The sequence below is a fragment of the Mus musculus genome, chromosome 13 (genome assembly GCF_000001635.26).
Source record: "Mus musculus strain C57BL/6J chromosome 13, GRCm38.p6 C57BL/6J".
NCBI lineage: Eukaryota > Metazoa > Chordata > Mammalia > Rodentia > Muridae > Mus > Mus musculus.
In genome coordinates this window covers 37,605,117-37,628,077 of record NC_000079.6, presented here as the reverse complement: position 1 = coordinate 37,628,077, position 22,961 = coordinate 37,605,117, and the positions used below count along the sequence as shown (strand labels likewise).

General features: G+C 46.9%; 1 long non-coding RNA gene across 2 annotated transcripts; it reads left to right on the top strand.

Annotated features, from left to right (window-relative positions):
- The first annotated feature begins 506 nt into the window (after positions 1 to 506).
- On the top strand, positions 507 to 11,477 carry Gm40915. Of its 2 annotated transcripts, none has more exons than XR_873251.2 (4): positions 507 to 563; positions 688 to 1,103; positions 5,060 to 5,229; positions 10,193 to 11,477. It is a non-coding gene; the product is annotated as a predicted gene, 40915 (long non-coding RNA). The 2 variants fall into 2 exon arrangements; XR_873252.1 differs by lacking the exon at positions 10,193 to 11,477 and adding an exon at positions 9,285 to 9,591.
- The last annotated feature ends 11,484 nt before the right edge of the window (positions 11,478 to 22,961 follow it).

Sequence of the window (22,961 nt, the reverse complement as noted above, 5' to 3'; positions counted from 1 at the left end):
GGGTGTTCTTCTGGCTTGGGAGAGAAGGGGAGTGGCTTTGCTCACTTAGAACCTTCAACCTCTTGGATTTCCAGGGGTAGGGGATGGTAGGGGAAGGGCACCACTGCTTTTCTGGAATGGTGAACCTCAGCTGGCAAGGCTGGGCCCGCCACGCACCATCATTCCAGGGAGTTACCATCTCCCCTGCCCGCCATGGGTCCCTTCTTTATCTTTGACTGCCTTTCCATCATTTCTTGTTTTTAAGCCTTTTCTAGACACAACAGCAATATCAGTAGGGACATCCCTCGACTGCACCACGCACTGTGGCTTTTGAGTCCAGTGCCACCTTGAGCCTCTGTGCTGGCCCTTGTCTGTTTTCCCGCACTATGAGACAGGAATCATGGTCCTTCCCTTCCTCATTCTTGATGAGCTAACAAGGTCAGAGTAGCCTGGAGGGACAGGCAGGCATAACTGTGCCTCTTGTGGCTGTTTTCTGTGACATCACTTGCATCTGCCTCATCCAGTAAGGCAGGTTGTATGGAGGGCTCAACCAGGCAAGGTCAGATGCTTCCTCTGGACTTACAGTAAGAACAGTTTCATTTTTAATCTATGGTCCAGCTGGGCCCTGCTGACCTACGTAACCTCTGGCTTCTGACCCTGGGAGCCCAGCTTTTGGCCCTTATCTGTTGTATCGCACTTTCTTCCTAGATGAAAACTTTCTATCCTGGAAGGAAACTTCTGAAGACAGGATGTTTACAGGGAGGTGAAATACTACAGGGATTATAGGGATACAGGAAGCAAGCAACTCAAAATAGCCTCAGGAAGTCCCTGAAACTGATGGAGATTCAGCAGGCCCCTCCCTCCCCAGTAGTAAGTAAAGGTAATGACTGATGGGAGTCACTCTCAGACAAGCCAATCTGCAAAGAGCCACCAAGCAGCTTGGGAGAAGCAGAGACCAGCTGAGCTGCCTGGAAGAGACTCAGACCAACCGAGTCATCTGGAAAGGACACTCTCCAGCCTTCGGAGCTGTGCAGTGTGCTCTAGATCTCCAGCTTTTGTGAGATGCCACCTATGCTAGGGGTGGGCTTTCATGTCATAGCTGTCGTTGGGTCATTTCCACTCCAGTAAGTAAACCCTCAACTATGTTTCTATAAATAACCCCAAAAAAACTCATGGGTTCCCTAAGTTGGACTTAGATGGTCTGCACACTTTGATCCATTGTCCGGTCTCCATCTAGGGCGGGTAGATGTTTGTTTGTGTCTCGGCAGACAACGTCCACCATACAACAGTCTCTCACACAATTGTCTAGTGGGCCCGTATTTGCAGGGCAAGGGATCTCCACGTAGGTGGTCAGCCTAATAAAGGGAACCAGAGGTGCAAACTACTTTGGAAGTTCACAGGTAGAAGAATCGGAACATGAGGCTTAAATTCCGGGAGCCCTGTGTCTGTGGGTCAGTCACGTAAAGCAAAAATACCAGACAGATGAAAAAATAACAGAGACACTCCCCTGAGTTGGGGCCATTATCAGATTTGGGGGTTTACCACTGTACCCAAGTTAGGTCTGGCCACTTATTCTCAAGAAGCCTAAGGCAATTAAAAGCGCCACATTAACAGTGCAAAGCAGAAGAAAGATACCTATTTAATATGGCCACAGTGGGAAGAAGGGAGAAGAGATGCAGCGAGTCCCTTCCCTAAATCTGTCTTCAGAGACCTGGAGGGAGCTCAAAGCATACATAGAGGGCCAAGGATGGGCTGGTCAAGGTGTGGTCCTGCCCACTACTGACCTGTCTCTGGGCTTCAGTCTCGTTCTATAAGGTGGTCTCACAAGTTGTTAGAACCGTGTGGAATCTCTTTCTCAGACCATCCCCCCCTTTATTTTGCCTATCGTGAGAAACCTGGGGTAATTCCCACATCAGTAGGCCCGTTGTTCCAGTAGCTGATACTGAAATTGAGAGACAGGGTTGGAATATCTTTTTAGAATATCTTCATTTCTAGCCAGGACAGTTACAGGGCCACCACTGCACTTGCACACATCGGACTTTGGGCCTCTTTGTCTACATACCTGAGGGACTCTGGGTAGCTGATATTTGCCTATTGCAAAATGTGTTCCCAGTGTTCATTGCCTCCGACTTTTGGCTGGTTTAGAGCCAGTGAGGATGGGTGAACAGAGGAGCCGAGGCAAGAGGGAAGCCAGGTATCTCTTCCTTGCTCCTCTGTGGTTGAACGGACTGCTTTGAATCTGGGGACGAATGAAGTTCCTTTTCCTGGCCTGAGGGCAAGCGTCGGAAACTCTACCTCTGCTGGGCTATCCCACTCCCACTGGGTCTTTGGTTCTTCTAATGTGTTGGCCACTGACCCTGTGATCCATCCCTTCCCTGAGCAAGGCTGGGCTTGTCTTTTTAACTGGTCTGTGGGTACACAGGAGGAAGCCAAAGCCCACAGGAGCCCTGGGGTGTGCGTGAGCAGTGAACAGGTTTTGTTGTCGGATTGGAACTTTACAGATACTTGAGGCTCCGCCTCCCTGTTGGGCAGGTGCTCTTGGCGCTGGAAGATCATCTTGGGCCACATTTTATTGGAAAGGAGGGAACCTCAAATAAACTGTGGGAACCACAAAATCAGTCTAAATTAGCTGAGCAAGAAAGGCAAGAAAAGCACTTCTTTTGACTTTAATGGGGAAAAAAGTGAAGGAAAAAACAAAACAAAACAAAAAAAGTCCAAATGGTAAAACCCGAGGGTGAAGATTTGCCTCTTATTCATTGTGTGGGATCCTCATGAGGGACACAAGGGGTCTAGCTCAAACACCTCATTATGACTACTTACGAGTCATCGAGGAGGCTGGCACTTGTGACAATCTGGGCTCATGGTCCACTTGGTCAGCACTCCTGGTACCAGCATCAGGATTGGATTCTGGGACTCTTGGGCTCTGCATCTGTTCCCAGAGCTTACCAGTCCTCACTGACAGCAGCTCAGATCCACTGACCATTCACTCGACCTTGCCCACTGTCCTGCAAACCTAAAAAGCCTCTGCCCTGGAGCCATTTGCTTTTGCCTACTTCTTTGACCATGGACAGGTTGTATCCCTTTGTATCCCTGCTTTTAATTCCTTTGTGTGAGCATTGTGTCTAAGCTCTGCCCCACAGTTACCTAGCAACAGCCAGGTGTGCCTGACTCATTATAAAAGGGGCTGCTTGCCCCCTCCTTGCTCTCTTGCTCTCTTGCTAATGCCTTCCCTTCTCCCCTCCTCTCTTCATGTGATCATGGCTGGCCTCTACTCCTCTACTTCTCTATTCTCTCCCTCTCTCTGCCTTTCTCTTCCTCTTGACTCCTCTTCCCATGCCCTGAATAAACTCTATTCTGTATGATACTGTAGTTGTCTTCATCGTGTGGCTGGACCCATGCTGAGGCATTCCTTCCCTCCCCTCCACCACTCACCACAGCCCCATAGAACATACCCCCCTCCCTTATCTCTTTATAAACACATCACTTTGGACATATACCCAAAAGTGGAATTAATGGGTTATGCGCTTCTTTTTTTTTATTTCATTCACTTTTGATGTTTTATGTATGTGGATGTTTTGACTGCATACGTATCTATGTGCCACATGTGTGTCATGCTCTCAGTAGTCATGAGATGGGGTGGGATTGCTTGGAACTGGAGTTAGAGACAGTTGCGAGCCACTAAGTAGGTGCCAGGAATTGAACTTTGGTCTCCTTCAAGAGCAGCAGCTCTTCCCTGCTGAGCCATCTCTCTCTGTTGAACTTTTGGAAGACACTCCGTACTGTTTTGCACAGGGTCTGCACCATTTAGATTCCCGTTAATGGTACAGAGATTTGAATTTTCAGGGACTCTTGACACAAATACGGTGAATCTTCCTTTCTTCCTTCTGTCGCTCACCACTTTCCTCCCTTTCTCCCTTTCTTTTTCTGCTCTCTGTCTCTCTGTCCCTCTTTGTCTCCCTGTCTCCATCCCCTCCTCCACTCCTCTCTTTTCACAAGGTCAGTTGGCCCAGGCTAGCCTTCAACTCATAGCCGAGGCTGACCCTGAACTCCTAACCCTCTTGCCTCCACCTTTCAAGTGTTGGGATCAAGGCCTGTGCCACCAGGCTCAGCTCCTCCCATCGTGATGGGAGTTAAACATTTATTAACCCTTTACTTGATAATCTTACAATGTGTTTAACATGTGGTGGGAGCATTCCACTGTACATGAGAAGTGTGCCAGGCAGCCTCAGTTTCCTTCTGCGTCCATCGCAGTCCCTTCTCTCCTTCTGCAGGCAACAGCGACTCCAATGCTTCTTCCTAAGGCAGCCCCTACACAGATATGTTTATGTGCCCTCTCTTACATCCAGGAGCAGGCATTTGGAGTCGCTTCTCGCTCCTCGCTCAGGTCTGTCTGCTTTGGGGTCTGCTATGATCTGAAAAGACTCCATGGTGTGTTCTCGCTGCAGTGAGCTATTCTGCCATGATGGGCTGAAACTCTGAGCCCAAGTCCATCTTCCCTACCAAGTTTCAGTCAGTTATTGTCACAGCAATGTCACCACAATTAATACAGCCAAAAAGAGAGAGTTTCAGCGTTCAGGGGATATCTGGATTCAGAATTGCAGGTAAGAGATTAGATCTGCAATATTTAGCCCGTGCCAGGCCCTGGGTGGGCATCCTTTTACACCTTTGTTTATTTAGCTTCAGAATATAAAAATATGGGGCTAGAAAGACGGCTCAGTGTCTCTTTTTCCAAAGGACCCGAGTTCAATTCTCAGCACTCACATGGCAGCTCACAATGGTCTGTAACTTCAGTTCCACCCTCACACCAATGAACATAAAATAACGCTAAGTAAACTATTAAAAATATATAAATATACTCTAGCTGTGCAGAAGTTGGTTAAGTTGTTTAGACTTTGGGTTTGGCTAATTTGTGTGTGTGTGTGTGTGTGTGTGTGTGTGTGTGTGTTTTGCAACTTTTTGTTTCAAAATAAATAAAAGAGTAACAATGTTTAAAACAAATAAAAGTACTTTAAAAGTTTTCTTTTTGTTACTAGTTTTTATGTGTTTATGTAAGTGTGTATTTGTATGTGTATGTGTTCAGGTACCCTTGGAACCCAAGAAAAGGAGTGAGATTCCCTAGAGCTGGTGTTACAAGCACTCTGAGTCACCTGGCATCAATACTGGGAACAGAGCTAGGGTTCCCTAGAAGAGCCACAAATACTTCTAACCACGGAGCCATCTCTCCAGTCACCTGACAGAAGTCAGCACATGGTAAGACAGACTAACAAATGTGCTAGTCTGGGTCTCTCTTCCTCTTCCTTAAGAGCCACACATACCATCCTAGGATTCCTACTCCCACCTGCCCTAACAGCCTCCTGGAGTCCCCACCTCTGCACCATGAGCGTGTGAAACTGGAGGTTAACTTTCCAGTCTATGATGCTTGAAGGACTACATTCAACCCTAGTATGTCTGAGTCCCACACAATAGAAAGGAAGTGTTTGACTGGTGAGTCAATATGACCGGGTAGATGACCCAGACATGACATTTTGTTAAGGACCTGTAGCTGTCCTAGGAGTGGAGAGGCTGCCAACCACGAAGAGCCTTGAAGTCCAAGGCTTTAACACCCCAGGGCGGCTCCACCCACATTGTCCGTGTTAGTTGATGGCATGAATTAGCTGGTGGTTTGTTACATTTAATTAGAAAGTAGATGCTAGAAACTGGTCTCTCTGTCTCTCTCTCTCTCTCTGTGTGTGTGTTTCTGTGTGTATATTTCTCTGTGTGCATCTCTGTGTGTATATCTCTGTGTGTCTATGTGTGTGCATCTCTCTATATGTGTTGATTTCTGTGTGTCTCTCTGTAGTGTCTGTGTATCTATCTATGTATGTGTGTGTGATTATCTCTCTCTGTGTGTGTCTGTGAATGTCTGTATCTCTATGTGTGGTTATCTGTGTATGTCTGCGTGTATTTTTATGTGTGTATCTATCTGTGTGTGCATGTGTGGTGTATGTGTGTCTATCAGTGTGGTGTGTGTGTCTGTGTGTATATGTATCTATCTCTCTGTCTCTGTGGTGTGTGTATATCTGTGAATGTCTGATCATTCCTACACCTTGAATGTTGTCCTGTCCAGGGGATAATAATCTTTCTCTAGTGTGCACTGCCTCAAGAGGACACTGTGGCTATGCTAAACTCTAAGCCTAACCAGGCTTCAAGTAGAAAAAGAAGTCTTGAGCCTGTCTCTCTCTCTTCATGTGACAGTGAGGAGAGCTGGCTCTGTCTGGCTCTGTGAGTGATTTTTTGGCTTGAGGCCACCATAGTTATATCTGCCCTGGTCCAGGGTCTCCTTCAGGTAGCTGCTATCTGCTATCTCTAGTCATCATGGTTCAGGTTTATCATCCTGTTTTATGTGATGGAAGAGGGAGTGTGAGAGGACCTAACAAGAGGATGGGCCTGTGTAGCCCAAGGAAGAGAACTGTTTGTGACCTGGTATGCCATCAAAGCATGGCTGGCTCATAAAGTCTAAGTCTGAGTGACTCAAGCTTATTGCCTATTATATTTAGATGCCCAGAATGGTACCCTGTCACTCCTGTCCTCACACAGCAGCTGCGTGCTGGCCTTGGGCTACGTCTTTCTCATGTAGTGTCCTGGCTGACTTAGCAGGAGTATGCTGGCTAGAGTACTTTCACAAAGCGTGCCCACCGTGCACTATCTGCAAAGTATCAGCCTGCACTGTCAAAAGATCACACTTTGATGCTCTGAGGTCAGCCTGGTGACTTTGAAACCGTCCCATCCAATACCACTCCAGCTTTGCTGATGGTCAAACCGGTTCCCATCACCCATCACCATCTTTTTTTGTTTTTTGGTTTTTTTTTGGTTTTTCGAGACAGGGTTTCTCTGTATAGCCCTGGCTGTCCTGGAACTAACTTTGTAGACCAGGCTGGCCTGGAACTCAGAAATCCGCCTGCCTCTGCCTCCCAAGTGCTGGGATTAAAGGCGTGCGCCACCACGCCCGGCTCACCCATCACCATGTTGACCATTCTGGAAGTTTCTATGTACGAACAGGAAACATATAATCCAGGTGGAAGAGAGGGAGGGGCCACAGTTCCAGGAGCTCAGTTTTCTTCCTGTTTCCTGATTTTGGATGAGTTACCAAAAGCCAGTGGAAGGCATCTGCAACTCTTTTTAATGATATAGAAACCAGGCTAGGCCCTGCCACCTCTATAGCACATGGTGACCTACTGTGGTCAAATGTGGAATATTGCAGAAAGAGCTCAGGGCTTGGTCCATCTAGTCCCAAACCAGTGCAGACTCAGCAGAAGCGAGTAGGAGATTAGAACTGGAGTGACCTGGGTTTGCTGGCGGCGGGGTGGGGGTAGGGAGAGGAAAGGGTAAATTTTCGAATTTTCTAAGATGCTGGGTCAGCTCCCAGCCTATCTGGGATGTAGCCTGCAGAGAAGGCTGGGTGATGAAGGAGGCCATCTGGCTGTCAGGCTAGTATAGACATGGGGTGACCTTGGGTCTGTCTGCTTGTCAGCCTGGAGGAAAAGGAGGGGGAAGAGGAGGAGGAAGAGGAAGAAGAGGGGAAGGCCAAAGAGCCATTGGCCAATGAGGGCTATGTGTGTGAAAAGGGACTTTGGGGTTGGATTTGTCTGTCACGAAGGCAGGGCTCCCTTTGTTCTGTGCTGTGCAGATCCAAGGTGAGCAGCCAGCCGGCCTCACTCCTCCTGTGGGTGTATTTTAAGCTCTCAGAGCGCTGGTACTCTGTACCCTTGTGGACTTACTGTCTGCGTGGGAGCCTGGGCTCCTCTTGCTTCCCCACAAGGCAAGGTCACTCCAGGCTGGTGGTTTGTGCAATCCTGAAGTTTGACTGTGGGACAAAAGTCACAAGTCCTCTAGTAGCTCTCATGATACCTGCTCTGAAAAGTCCCTAGCTGGTGGAGACTGGTGCCATCCTGTCCAGTCCTCAGCTGTCAGCTCAGTGTGGGGGGGGACACACACAGGACTGTCTGTCATCCGGCCAGGCTGTGGCCACAGCTGTGGTACTGGAGGGCTCCTGAGGTGGGAACCTGTACAGGGTGGCACAAAGCACGAAGCATCGGCTCAGACCTCCTGGCAGGAGCCTGTGAGTCTCTCTGCTCACTTGCATAACACTTCCTGTGTGTGTTTCCTCAGTCTCAGCAACGGTCAGGTCAGCAAGTGACCTTTAAAACCACTGAGAAGCCGCCACTTTCGGAGGCCAGGCTGTCACAGAGCCACCCCTTCCTGCCACCCTTCTTCCTGCTAGGGCAGCTGCACACTAGAGGGCCGATGAAAGAAAAAAACAAAACAAAACAAAACAAAACAAAACAAAACAAAACAAAACAAAACAAAACTTAAAGTTTTAGGCCAAACATGGTGATCCTAACCTGAAATCCTGGCATCAGGGGACAGGGAGGAAGAGAAGGAGGAGGAGGAGAAGAAGGAGGAGGAGGAGGAAGAGGAGGAGGAGGAAGAGGAAGAGGAGGAAGAGGAAGAGGAAGAGGGGGAAGAAGAGGAGGAGGAAGAGGAGGAGGAGGAAGAGGAGGAGGCATTTGAAGCCAGCCTAGGCCACAGAGGAAGCTGTCTTTAAAAAAAGCAGTATTTGTGTGTGTGTGTATGTGTGTGTGTGTGTGTGCACGTGCGTGTGTGTGTGTGTTGTGTGTGTATGTGTTGTGTGAGTATGTGAATGAGCGAATGTATGTTGTATGTATATGTGAGTGTGCATGAGTGAGTGTATGTTGTGTGTGTGTGACACTCTCTATCCATTCATCCATCAGCAGGTACCTAGGCTGACTGCATCTATAGTTCAGCTCCCTTGAATTGTGCATTTGTGTGATTGCACACGTGAAAGTCAGAGGACAACCCCAGGTGTCCTGTCACACCTACACCTCAAGAGTTGCTTACCTTGATTTTTTTGTTTTTGTTTTAGGTTTTGTTGTTGTTGTGTTTATTTGTTTTTGTGTTTTAACACGGGGTCTTGCTATGGAGCTTTGGCTGGCTTGGAACTTGCTGTATGAAGCAGGCTGGTCTAGAATTCAGAGATCTGCCTGCAGGTGCTTCCCAAGTGCTGGGGTTACAGGCGTAAACCAGTATGCCTGGCTGCTTCCCTTGTGTTTAGATATAAGCTCTTCCCTGGATCCAGGGTCTCCCTGACTCTACTGATCAGAATGGCCGGCCAGTGAGCTGCAGGCTACACCCCTCTCCTTGTGCAATGCACTGGAATCACAGGTGCATAGAGTAATACCCGTTTTATTTTTATTTTTAAGGTTTCTTTTTTTTACTTTCGAGTGTCTCTCTTGTGTCTCTCATAGTGTCCACAGATGCCAGAAGGCAGCCTTGGATCCACTGAAGCCGGAGTTACAGGCGGTAGTGAGGCCTCTGGCGTGGGTTTTGGGAACTGAACTCAGGTCCTCTGGAAGAGCAGCAGGCTCTCTAACCTCAGAGCCCTTTCTTCAGGCCCCATGCTCAGCTTTGATTTGATGTGGGTGCTGGGGATCAAATCTGGGTCTTCATGCTTAGGAGGAAACGGTTTACCGTCCGAACCATCGGCCTAGGCCCATGTGCATTTTATTTTTATTTGCTCATTTTTAATCTTTTAAAATCACATTTATTCATTCATTGCATGTGTGTATATGACTCGTGCATGTGAGAAGGACAGAGGGCAACCTGTAGGGACCAGTTCTCACCTTCTACTATGTGGGCACCCGGACCGGGAATCGAACTCGTGTTCTCAGGCTTGCCTGCAAAGCCTTTCTACCCACTAAGCTGTATCAAGCACCCCACTCACTCACTTTTGAATTTCACTTTCCCCTCTCTATTTTAAAATTCATTATATTATTGTTCACTTTAAAATTTTACATACATTTGAGCCTTATTTTTTTTTCTATTCCAAGAAAATTATTTTTATTTATTTAGAACCTACTGAGCATTTGGCTGCCAACTGGACAATTTCAATTTCCACGACTTCTATGCTATTATTTAATATTTTATTCTGCATCATTTTAAAATTTTACTTTATTGTAGTGTGTTTACATGAAAATAATGGTAACTTTTAAAAAATGTATCTTATATTTCATCCCAGTGGCCATATGCCACTTTCGGCTCCGTGAAGACCCGGGATTTCTATTTTCCAGTTTCACATCACTCATCCAGAGATGCAAAGGCTTTGCAGCGCCCACCTCACATGCCTGGCTCTGGTATTTTCTACTTTCTTTTGCAGCGGGAAGCTCTGTCTTTATGTGTTCTCTATGACTTGGAGAAGATTCCAGTGACAGGGGAAAAGCGCAGTGACAGAAGCATGGCAGAGCAGCTGTGACTACCCAAGGAACCCCTCGAGATTGGCCCTGCTGAGTTCCCCCACAGAAGGAGAGTCTGAGGGGGCACCTGAGTCTCTGACTTCAGAGTCCAGTCCTCTCTCCCTCTCCCACTCCCTTTCAGCTGCTTGTAATCTGCACTAACTGCCCATGGTCTGGTTGTAGAGAAGAAAGGTTAACAAGATGTGACTCTATTCATACAGCTAGGGGGAAATGGTCACCCATGCTTAGGGGAGGCTGTCCAGTGACTGTGGGACTTACAGGTGACTGGAACTGGCTGTGGCTAGAAGCCCCAGGGCAGCCTGTCTACAAGATGGAGTGTCAGATGATGGCAACACATACCTACAGACCAATGCACAAAGACATTGGTAGTGTTATTCTCAAACCGAGGCCTAAAGTCTGAGAATTTGGGGGACTGTGCTGAAAGTTTTAGGATCCAAAGTCACAGAGCCTGGAATCTGCTGTATGAGGCAGCAGATTCAGACACTGACAGCTGTGAGGGAGAGGCCAGCTCTCCTCTCTCCTGGTGGAGGCAGCCCCAGCAGAGTGAGAGTGTGTGCCCACAGTCCACCCACGTGTACACTCAGTCCTCTGGCAACAGCTTTGTCCCAAATGCTCCTTAATCCACTGAAATGAGTCCCCCAGCAGACAGTGGATCATGCTGACCCCAATTCTAAAGGCATGGTGTGTCTAGCTTGCAGAAGGCCTTAGAGTGTGTTTTACCCTCGGAACAAGCAACTGCTTCTCTCAGCAGCCGGTTCTGGCTCCCAAGAGTGTCTGTCACGAGTCTTCCCATTGCTGAGCAGACCTCCAGCAGTCAGTATTGATGAGAATCAGGTCCCTAGTGGGTTTTGTTTTTGTTTTTGTTTTTGTTTTTTTTGGGGGGGTAGCTGTTTGGTGTCACTGTGGATACAACATGCCTCCAAACTGGCATTCCATTTAGCCATGGGACGAGCTACCTGGTTCTCTGTCACTTGGGCCGCAGGGTGCTTCATAAAGTATCACTTGGACCTGCCCTGCTTTGAGCCTGGATGGAAAGCTTAGATACAGCATAGAGTTGCGGTGAGGAGGTGGGGGATAGGCAGTTTGCTTCTGGGTGGACTAAGGGTGGCAGCCGCCATTGAGGGATGGAGCCCAAGCCCAGAGGTTCAAGGAGAGAAGAGGTGAATGCAGAGTTTGAAGATTCCTTGTCAAGGCCTGAAGATGACCTTGTGTGTGTGTGTGTGGGGGGGGGTGACCTGGGTGGGTGCTTTGTGTTGACCAAGGCCTAACACACTGAGTTATGAGATGAGAAGCAGAGACGCAGATGTGCAGAGCCCAGAGGTCATCAGAGACACGTTAGACACAGGCTGCCAGGCATCAGAGGGAGGGAACAGTCTTTAGATCCCACAGGCCAGGGTAGGGAGGCTGAAGAAGCACCCCAACAGTACTGGGAAGAGGGGTGCCGGGCTGTACTGGGGCTCTCTGCATACAGTTGATCTGAATCCTGGGTCTGAGCCATCTCCAGGTGGGAACCTCTCTGAATAACAGGCTGATGACGTCAGCCGCCTGGTGGAGTGCAAGCCCAGCATCCGATGCCTCTTTTCTCCAAGGGCGCAGTGGAGGGAGGAAGGCTGCACAAAGGCCCGGTGTGCTCAGGACCACTTTCCCAGCTCCTTTACAGAGCTCCATCCCACTCTGAGACAACACACACTTGTGCTGTTTACCCTTGCGGTGGAATCTGCCACAGGCATCCGGAGACACACAACTTTCGCCTCCTTCTTAGTACCAGTAACCTATATTTTTAGCATGCCTTTCTGGAACCAGAGCCTCTTTTCCCAGACTCTGCAAAACTAGGTGTGTCCATGGGGTAAAACCGTGGCCGGTGGACTAAAATTGGAAGTATCGTGTCCAGCTTCTGGGAAGCAGTATTAAAGAAAAGGGATTCTTCTACCTTCATGCTGCAGGCTGGACTATGAGTGTGATGGCTGGCACTCGGGAACCAGGATGCACCATGAGGCAGTAGCTCTGTGGTAATGGGGTGTGGTGGTTTAAATAAGGATGGTCCCCATAAACTTGAACGTTTAGTCACCAGAATGACCCTACTTGAAAAGGATTAGGAGGTGTGGCCTTGTTGGAGGAAGTGTGTCATTACGGATGGGCTTTGAAGTTTCGAAAACCCACACCAGGCTCATTCATTCATTCATTCTCTCTCTCTCTCTCTCTCTCTCTCTCTCTCAATCTCTCTCTCTCTTTTCTGCCTGCAGATCAGAATGTAGCTCTTGGCTACTTTCTTCAGTGCCACATGTACCGCTCTGATTCCCACCTAATGATAATGAACTAACCCTCTGAAACCGTAAGCAAGCCCTCGGTTAAATGCTTTCTTTTATAAAAGTTGTCTTGGTCATGGTGTCTCTTCACAGCAATAGAACGGTGACTAAGACACGGGGTCCAATCCCAATCACTGTGAAAATCATGAAGTGTTATTATTTTTCATTTATGTGAGATAAAAACTTGTATTTTTGGCCAACTATACTAATTTTGGCTTTTGAAATGTATAGATGAGCCTTTTTCTAAGTAATATCTAATGGATAGCAAACACACACACACACACACACACACACACACACACACACGTATGCATGCATTTGCATTCATGCAAACACATCACCCTCTGACTTCTACATACACGTGTACCCTCATATATAACATATACACACAGACACAGAAATATAAATACATGTTTAAAATAATCACTACTGCCTGGAGCGATGGGTTAGCAGTTAAGAGTATATACTGATCTTGTAAAGGACCAGTGCCCAGCACCCAGGTGGGACATAACTGCACATAACTGTCTCCAGGGGATCTGATGCCCTCTTCTGGCCTAACTGGGCTCAGGGGCTCACTGCACAAATCCTGACTCAGATACACGCATTATTAAATGTAAAAAGCTTTTAAAAACTAATTACCAAGAAGAACAGCATTGAAATAAAGAGCTAGACTTAAGTCAGGTTACCTGACGTCGACTTGGCTCCACCATTAGCTGGCTGTGCATCCTTGGACAACTTTCCTAACCTCTCTCTGTCAGTTTTGAGACTGATACACCAGGCATGGTAGAGGGAGCAGTGATGTGCTTTTGACTTTTTTTGGTGCCCGCTCCCAAGAATTGCTTAGTTAGGGTTATTATCTCTGTGATGAAACACCATGACCATAAGCAACTTGGGGGAGGAGAGGTTTATTTGGCTTACACATCTTGAATCACAGTCCACTGAGGAGAACAACGGCAGAAATACAAATCAAGTACCTGGAGGCAGGAATGGATGGCTTACTCAGCCTGCTTTGTAATAGAAACCAGGACCACTAGCCCAGGGTGGTACCACCCACAATGGGCTGGTCCCTCCCACATCAATCAATCACTAATTAAGAAAATGCTGGGCTGGAGAGAGGGCTCAGCAGTTAAGAACACTGACTGCTCTTCTGAAGGTCCTGAGTTCAAATCCCAGCAACCACATGGTGGTTCACAACCATCTGTAATGCCCTCTTCTGGAGTGTCTGAAGAAAGCTACAGTGTACTTACATGTAATAAATAATAAAATATTTAAAGAAGAAGAAGAAGAAGGAGGAGGAGGAGGAGGAAGAGGAGGAGGAAGAGGAAGAGGAGGAGAAGGAGAAAATAAAATGCCCTACAGGCTTGCTGATGGCTTTATCTTATGGAGGCAGTTTCTTAGTTGCATCTCCCTCTTGTCAGATGACTTTAGCTTATGTCAAGTTAACATAAGACAACACAGAAATTAAATGAAAGAATATCACTATTTAAAGACAAAATATGGGGCAAGGGTCAGAACAAAGTACTTTGGCACGTATGTAAGAAGATACCATGGTGAAACTCACCACTCTGTATGCTTACCAATAAAGAAATAAAGAAATAAAACAAAAATATGTAGAGTTGTGGCCCACACATAGTGAACATGTGATACAGACCAGCTGTCATCATCACTTTAATTTGTCGTCTGTTACTGTAATGGAATGCCTGAGACTGAGCATCTTAGAAAGAGGTAAGAGACACATGATTGACCTGAAGCTTACTTTGGTTCACAGTTTCAGTTTTCAGCTTACAGTTGTTTGGCTCCATTGCCATGCACTTGTGGTGGGAATGTATGTGCCTATGGTGGGCATGTGTGTGCCTGTGGTGGGCATGTGTGTGCCTGTGGCGGGCATGCGTGTGTCTGTGGACCCATTTTCATGGTTGTTGGAGAGCAAAGAAAGAGGGAAGGGATGAGTCTGGGATGCGATAGAGCCTAGCATACTCAAGTTTCAACGCCGCAGTCCTCCCGCGAATGCTTTTGATTCTTGCTCTGTGGATAATTCCACCAGGTGTGGTGGTATATGTTTGCAATCCCAGCATGTGGGATGCTGACATACCTTCTGGCTCATTTTCATTGCTGTTATAGGATACCTTGACTAAAAGGAATGTAGGTGACAAGGGAGTTTACTTCAGTTTTCAAGTCTGAGTTAAATCCCATCATTGCGGGGAAGTCAAGACAGGAACTTCAAACAGCTAGTCATAGCCACTTCTACAGTCAGGACAGAAAGATGAACTCATGCGTGTTCATTTGCTTGCTTGCTTGAGCTCAGCTTGATTTCTCCACTCTTACATAGTTGAGGATCCTTTGCCTAGGGAATTATGCCACCCAAAGTGGGTGGGATGGGTCTTCCTAAATCAATTGATTTAATTGAGATAATCCCTCCTAGGCTTACCCACAAACCACCCTAATGTAGACATTGGGTTGTAGACATCCGCCATTGAGACTCTTTTGCCAAGTTACTCTAGCTTGTACCAAGTTGGTAAGTAAAGCTAGCAATCAAAAGGTGGGAGAATTGTGAGTTCCAGGTAGGTCTGTGTTACATTGCATGACTCTGTCTCAACAAAACAAAAAAGTAATTGGAATAGAAGGAGAGGAAGGATCTAGAGCATAGTCTTCTTCAGGAACACACTACCTAAGGTCCTACTTCCATTCTTTAGCCCCTCCTCTAAGAGGCCCCCTCACTTTCTAACAGCACCATAGGCTAGGAACTGAGCCTTCAACGTAGAGCCTTTGGGGACATTTAAGATCCAAATGATGACAGGAGAGATACTTCCTCACAGGTAGACTCTGGAAGTCTAGAACTGGAGCTTGTGTTCTGCAGAGGCCCTCGAGACAGTGGCATCTCAATGGGAGAGCTCACAGGAAGCCAGAGAGCTTCAGGGCATGCTCTCTTATAAAGTCATTCTTATGAGAACTAACTAGGGTCCCTCAGGAATATCATCAGTTCTTCCTGAGAGCATCAGACTCTAATCACTGAATTACTTTTTAAAGGTCCCACTTCATCTTAACACAGGCACACCCAGGGCCAAGCTTGCAGATCAGCTCATGCTGCGCAAAGACATGGCGTCTTTCGGGGGACACTGTGTGCGCCTCAGTGTACCCACATAGCCTCAGTACACACTACTGGAAGGCTGTGCTCTGTTGTAGCCCCTTATTTCCTTGCTCCTTGGTGGATGCTGTTAACATCTCAGGAGACAGAAACAGATGAACAGTTAGTGTGCAGTGTGTGCAGATGTGCAAGGCTTTCCTTAAGACATGGCATGGCACTGTGTGGAGGAGGGCCCATCACTGGGATTTACCATGTGTCCTGAAACAGACAGTGCCACTCACTAGCCCTTAGGATGTACAGAGGACACACTGCTGATCACTAAGCTCAGAGAAAGCACACCTTATCCCTGCCTGTAGTGTCTGAGTCTCTTCATAAACTTAAAGCCAGGTGTGGTGGAGATGCCAGGAGCTCAGGACAAAATGTGGGATGTGTAGTGACAGTCTATCTCAAAGCCCACCAACCACGCCACACAGCAAAATAAAACCTTGAGCTTTAATTTGGTTAATAAGACGAGAGAAGCCAAAAAGGAGGGGAGAGAAGCCAAAAAGGAGGGGGTGTGCCCCATGCTGCTGGAGCTGGTGACTGAGCACGGGCAGGTGTGTTCCCTCAGCAATCTGAACATGCCTTTTCGTAGGCCTGGTTCTTTGAGCTGTGGGTGTCACAGAGTGAGTAAGAGTTTGAAAGGAATGAAAAGGTGGGGTGGCTCTTCTGGTAACTCATCCCTGGGGGGTGTCTGTAACAGTGATTTAGGGATGCATACCCAGCTGCTCATGGTAGCATCATTGGTAGACAAATGATGTGGTTGTGGAAACATTCTAAGGGTCCATATTAGGAAACCAGATGAGCTGTGGACATCCTGTGGTAGAATGTTATACGTCAGGGAAAGGGGACAAGATTACTTTCTGTGCACCCATGGAGAACGCTATACAGAAGGTATACTGTTAAGTCAAAACTCAAAAGTGTGTGTGTGTGTGTGTGTGTGTGTGTGTGTGTGTGTGTGTGTAGGAAAGCGAGGGAGATACAACGCATATCCATCTTTGCCTGTGCACTAGTTGCGTTTCTTCTTGCTGGAACAAAATACCAGACAAAGTAACTTGAAGAAGGAAAGGTTTTCTTGTATCCTGGTTTCAGAAGGATGTGGGTCCATCAGAGCAGGGGAGGCACAGCAGGACAGCTCCACGTTGTCGCAGGGACAGATCATCATTTGTCCCTGTCACAGGCCAGGAAGCAGAGAGAGCACGCTGGGATAACTTTCAAAGGCCCATCCTTGGTGATCAAATTCCTCCAGCCAGGCCCCACTACCTAAGGGCTCCACAGCCTTTAAAACAGCAAGGCAAGCTGGGGGCCAAATGTCCAGAGCATGAACCTGAGGGGACAGTGTAAACAGGAAAAACCTATACTTGCAGGAAGGCTAGAAAGATGATCAGGGAAGGAGGAAAAACCAACCTTCCTGTGCAGGAAGTAGTCTAGAGAGCAGGAAGGAAGTGGAGATCAGCGAAGGCACGCGGTGCTCAATGAGTCCATTATCTCCTGGGGCAGGTTAGGTATAAAATGTCCTCCAAAGGCCTCGGTAAATATTTGGTTCCCAGATTATGGCACTGTTGGCAAGTGGTGGAGCCAGACGATGTTAAGAGGTGAGGTCCAGTGGGAAGAAGTTAGCTCACTGAGGGGATGCCCTTCAGTGGTTTGTTAAGACCCTACCCAGCCCCTGTTTCCTGGACACCCTGACTTGAGCAAGTAAGTGTTCTTTGTCACACAGTCACACCAGGATGTACCACAATGCCACAGACCCACAGGCTGTGAACTGAAACCATGAACCAAAATAAACCTTTCCTCTTTATACATTGACTAGGCCGGGTGTTTTATCACAGTGTCTGTGGAGACATCTGCCTATGTCAACATCAGGATGTTTTCCTCAACTGCTTGTCTACCTTTGGTTTTTGAGACAGGGTCTTTCACTGAACCTAAGGTTTGCCATTTCAGCCCCTGGATCCATCTGTCTCTGTCCCTTACTGCTGGGATGGTGCCACCATGCCTTGCTTTCTACGTGAGGGCTAGAGATCTGAACCCAGCTCGTCACACTTGCACGGCAGGCTCTTTACCCACTAAGCCATCTCTCCAGTCCGGTTGTGGATTTTTTGAGACTGGGTATCATTATGCAACCCCAGGTTGGTTTTGAACTACCTCAGACTCTTGAGTGCAGGCATTACGGACACGTGCCACTCCTGGCTTATCTTGGTGTTTTCCACTGCTGAGTATCTACTGAAAAACAAATTTCTTGAAAGTAGGGACCTGGCACTGAACTAAATTTCTTGAAAGTAGGGACCTGTGTCTTTGGCATGAACTGTGTGCAGACCTAATGCCAGATGATCTGGACCATTTAAGACTGCTCCACTAGCATCTATGGAGCCATCTTTAAATGGTGGGACCCTTGTGCCTTCTGTGACCTCATCCTGTTCCATGGCAGCTATTCCACACTCCCCCCTTCTCCACTTTTCTGTCTCAGGGCTCCTTCCATTTCTCTTTAAGAAAATGAAGCCAGGGGCTGGAGAGATGGCTCATCGGTTCAGAGCACTGGCTGTTCTTGGCACGCAAGTTTTGTCTCTTCTCTGGACATGCCTGTTCTTATGCCTGATTCTAGACTCAGTTCCCAGCACTCACCTGGTGGCTCACAACTGTCTGTAACTCCAGTTTGGGGGAATCTGAGGCATTCTAGCTTTTGTTTACACCAGTATGCATGTGGTACACACACTTATATATAGACAAAACACTCATAGTACATAAAATAAACATAAATAAATCTTTAAAAAGAAAAGAAAGAAACCTGTTGTTGGCTAGGGATGTGGGTCAGAGGCAGAGTACCTTCAGACTGTATACCACCCTTGCTAGGCTCCATCTTCAGTGTTGCTAAAGTAAATATAAGAAGTAAATAAATAAATAGTCTGGCTTGGTGCAAAAGATACATATTAAAGTAAAAATATGTAGCACAGGATAAAATTATGAATCATCGGTAGAAATCTGTGTTCACATGCACACAGGACCAAGCACAAGCTTGTACTTACCCACCCACACAACAGGCTCTGTGAGCACACAAAGAAAATCTTTCCTCCTGCCTTCTATGCCAGAGCCACGTGACTGCTCGCTCTAGAACAGCACTGTTCAAGAATGTTGTTAGCGTGCGTGTTCCCTAAAGACATTAAAAAAATTACAACCCTCCTCATCATGTATAACTGGACATCTGTAATCTTTTAATATCATAAACAATTGTAAGAATGGACATCTTGTCACATGATAAAATGCTGACACTTTAAAGTGAAAATGTTATGTTGCTTTAAAATTTGGGCCAAAGGATGTACTGGCTTGAAAGCCATTACACTTTAAGTGGCAGGGACAAATCCCGTTGACATTTGGAAGTCTCTCATGTCTCCCTTTTTCTTCTTGGATTCCCATTTCCCTTCCATCTCCCCATTGGTTTTCATCCTGATGGAATATGTATGTTCATTCTTGACAGCCTCATGAATCTTCTATTCATCTTTATTTGCCGTTGCAAGTTATTCAGTATTTTTTTTTAATGTGGATAGGAGGAAACAGAGGTGCCAAAGACACTATAAGAACATGGTCTACAGAATCAACTGGTGGGGATGAATGGAGGCTCTCAGAGATCCGGGAGTCGGTCAGGGTCTGACCAAGGTCCTTTTTCTATATGTTATGGCTAAGTAGCATGGTGTTCTTGGGGGACTCCTAAGAGTGGGAGTTGGGTTGTGTCTGAATCTTTTGCCTGTTTTTGGAACCCTTTTTAACTCCTACAGGGTTGCCTCGTCCAGCCTTGATGTGATGATATGTGCCTGGTCTTTTAGATTAAGTTGTTGTTTTTGCCTGTTTGTTTTGTTTTTCAAGACAGGGTGTCTCTGTGTCATCCTGACAGTCTGGGAATTCACTCTGTAGACCAGGCTGGCTTCTGCCTCCTTGGTGCTGGGATTAAAGGTGTGCGCCACAACCACTGCCAGCATGCCTGGTCTTATTGTACTTGCTATGCCGTGTCTGACTGATGTCTCTGGGAGGTCCACTCTTTTCTGAGGGTATTTGAAGTAGGAGGTGGATGCAGGGAAGAAAGAAAATGGGGGGAGGGGAGGAGAGGAGGGGAGGAAACTGTAATTAAATGAAGATGTAATAGATACGAGATTAATAAATAAGTTTTGTAGCACAAAATATTTATTATAAATAGTCCCCTTCATTTATGCTTAGCATTAATGCTTAGTAGAAGTGGCAGCCTCCTTCCTCTTGCCCCAACTCTGTTCCTAAGGAACTGTTTGCCTACTTGGCTACATAATTGGGTAGATAAACAGTTCCAGCCAGACGTCCCCATGTGCTAAATCAGCAAGTGCACAAAGAAGGAACTTCCCCAAGCCAGGTGAATTGACAGAGCCTCCGTGCTTCCTCCAAGGATGCTGCCCCTTCATGGGTTGTTCCAGCTTTATTTTTCCTCAGCACAGGGCAAAGAAGAACCCAGGAGCATGGGAGAGCCAGGAGGGGGTCTTTGTCTTTTGCAGAGCCAGGGGAGGCTTTGGTGAACTCCAAGCTTGTTATCCAGCTTCACTAGGAAAGGGTGACTGGGGATGTGACCCTGGAAGCCAGTGCTCCTGATGAGGCCAGATGTGTCCCAGGAAGACTGTCCACAGTATCTTTTTTTTTTTTTTTTTGTAAAGAAGAATGTTTTACCATTACACAAAGTTCGCTTTCTGCATGGCATTGGTGACAACTGGCTGGCAAGTCCAGGAACTTGCTTTGGGGCTGTGTCCTGAAGGGACATTGACTTGGCTTCATAGGTAGAGATAGTTCCTAACTGATACATAGTCACAGCCCAACACACCCACTGTAAATGGAGCGGAGGCAGAAAGATCCTGCAAGTTTCAGGCTAGCCTGGGGTCCATAGTGAGACTGTCTCAAAAATCATCCAGCCACTGACTCAACCAGCAAACCAGAGCTGTTTCCTTCTATGTGATCCCTCACTGTTGCTTTCTACTGCTCACTGATGGCTTCATGGGGTCTTTGGTTCTCCTTGAAGGGCTTTCTTACAGCATGATGGTCTTGGACTTTGATAAGCCTAAGTTCTGTCATTCATACACGTTCATGCCTACCAAATTCTACTGGTCAACTTGGACTTAAGGACAGAGGAGTTAGACCCCAAGTCTTGATGGTCAGAGAGAGAGAGTTTTCTCTTCTCTTCTCTTCTCTTCTCTTCTCTTCTCTTCTCTTCTCTTCTCTTCTCTTCTCTTCTCTTCTCTTCTCTTCTCCTCTCCTCTCCTCTCCTCTCCTCTCCTCTCCTCTCCTCTCCTCTCCTCTCCTCTCCTCTCCTCTCCTCTCCTCTCCTCCCCCCTCTCCCCTCTCCTCTCCTCTTCTCTTCTCTTCTTTTCTTTTTTTTCTTTCCTATTTTTGAATAGCACTGTCTCAAGCACTCAGGCGAGGCTCCAAGTTACTGCACAGCCAAGGATGACCTTGAACTTATGATTCTCTCGTCTCTGCTTCCCAAGTACTCACATTATAGCTGCACACCATCACACTTTGTTCTGCAGTGCTGAGGATTGAACCCAGGACTCCATGCATGGTAGGCAAGCACTCTACTAACTGAGCTAAAGTCCCAATCTGGACAGTGTTCTTGACACTTCAAAAGTGTTTAGCTATAGGAGGAATAGTGCATGGGTGGAGAGAGAGAGAGAGAGGGAGAGAGAGGGAGAGAGAGAGAGACAGAGACAGAGACAGAGACAGAGAGACAGAGAGAGAGAGAGAGAGAGAGGGAGAGGGAGAGGGAGAGAGAGAGAACGCTGCTGTCAAAGCCAGAGTACCATGCTTGTAGCTAGGCGAGACATCTAGGAGTCATGTAGCCACGGAAGCCTTGTGTGCAGAGTGTAGGAGCCACAACACGGAAGACTTTCAGTCAGTCCCTGACAACTTTGTCCAGCTTCCTCATTATCTGGAGACTGTCTACCTCCGGTGTGGTCTTATGTCTGAGGACAACAAACTCCTGTTCTCTTCAAACTACTGTCCTATTAAATTTACTGTCACATGAAACTCCACCAATCTTAACTGACCAACTTTCTAGCTTTCAGCCTCTCTTGAGTTACAGCTCCCTTTCCTAGCACATAGGTTCGTACACTTCCTACCTCCCCAAGTTTTCCATTCTTTCAGGCTTAGAGGGTGTCTTGGTTTTATCTTCTGTTGCTGTAACATCATGGGGAAAAAAAAACAACTTAGGGGAGAACTTATTTATTTTAGCTCACAATTCCAGGTTAGAGTCTATCTGAGTGGGGAACTCACAGAGGCGGGAGCTTATAGGTGATTTAATTTGGCTATATCTCATCCGTAATCCGGAACAGAGCGCAATGCTTATGCTCAGATCTCGCCACTCTATGTAACTCAAAATCACCTGCATAGGGAATGGCACCATTCAGAGTGGGCAGGGTTTCCCACTTCAACTGGAGCAATCAAGATAATTCCAACAGACATACTTGCAGGCCAACCTGACCTAAATAATCTTCCACTGAGACTTTCTTCTCAGGTGATTCTTGTATTGATAAGGGACATTTAACACAACAGGGGGGTAGACAGGTATCTGACTCTTGGAATAAAGCATCTCAATGCGTGCATATGTGTGTGTGTGTGTGTGTGTGTGTGTGTGTGTGTGTGTGTGTGTGTGTTTTCCTGTCCTTTTCGGCCAAGAGGAACAAGATGGGCATAAGGGTGCTATCCAGAGACTAGGGAAAGGCACCAATTATTCTGGGCCTGAAGCCGTGCCTGGTCCATATCAGTTATTGTGGTTTCTGCAGCTAAAGCAGGACAGAGTGCAGAGACCACAATGGTGGGGCTGGAGATGGCCCGGGCATGCTGCAAAGGCCAAATTCACTCACACAGATTTGTGGATGAGCTGTTCGTTTGGATGTGGTCAGAAGCAGCCTGCTGCTCCCTGATGTAATGATAAGTTATGCCCCATGGAACCATCTGGAAATCATTTCTAGATTTCTGTGACAGAAAAGATTGATATATGGGGGGGGTTCACTAGAGAAGTAGAACTTATAGAATGAATACATATGCACATATATAAACATGTACATATCTATATGTGGAATTTATTAGAATGGCTTATAGGCCATTGTCCAGCTAGTGCAACAATGGTTGTCTACCAATGAAAGGTTTCAGTGTATCCCAGAATCCTAAAGAAGTCAGCTCTAATGCCAGTGAAGGAATGGATTTGCCAGTGAGAGTGAGGGCAATCAGGTAAAGAGC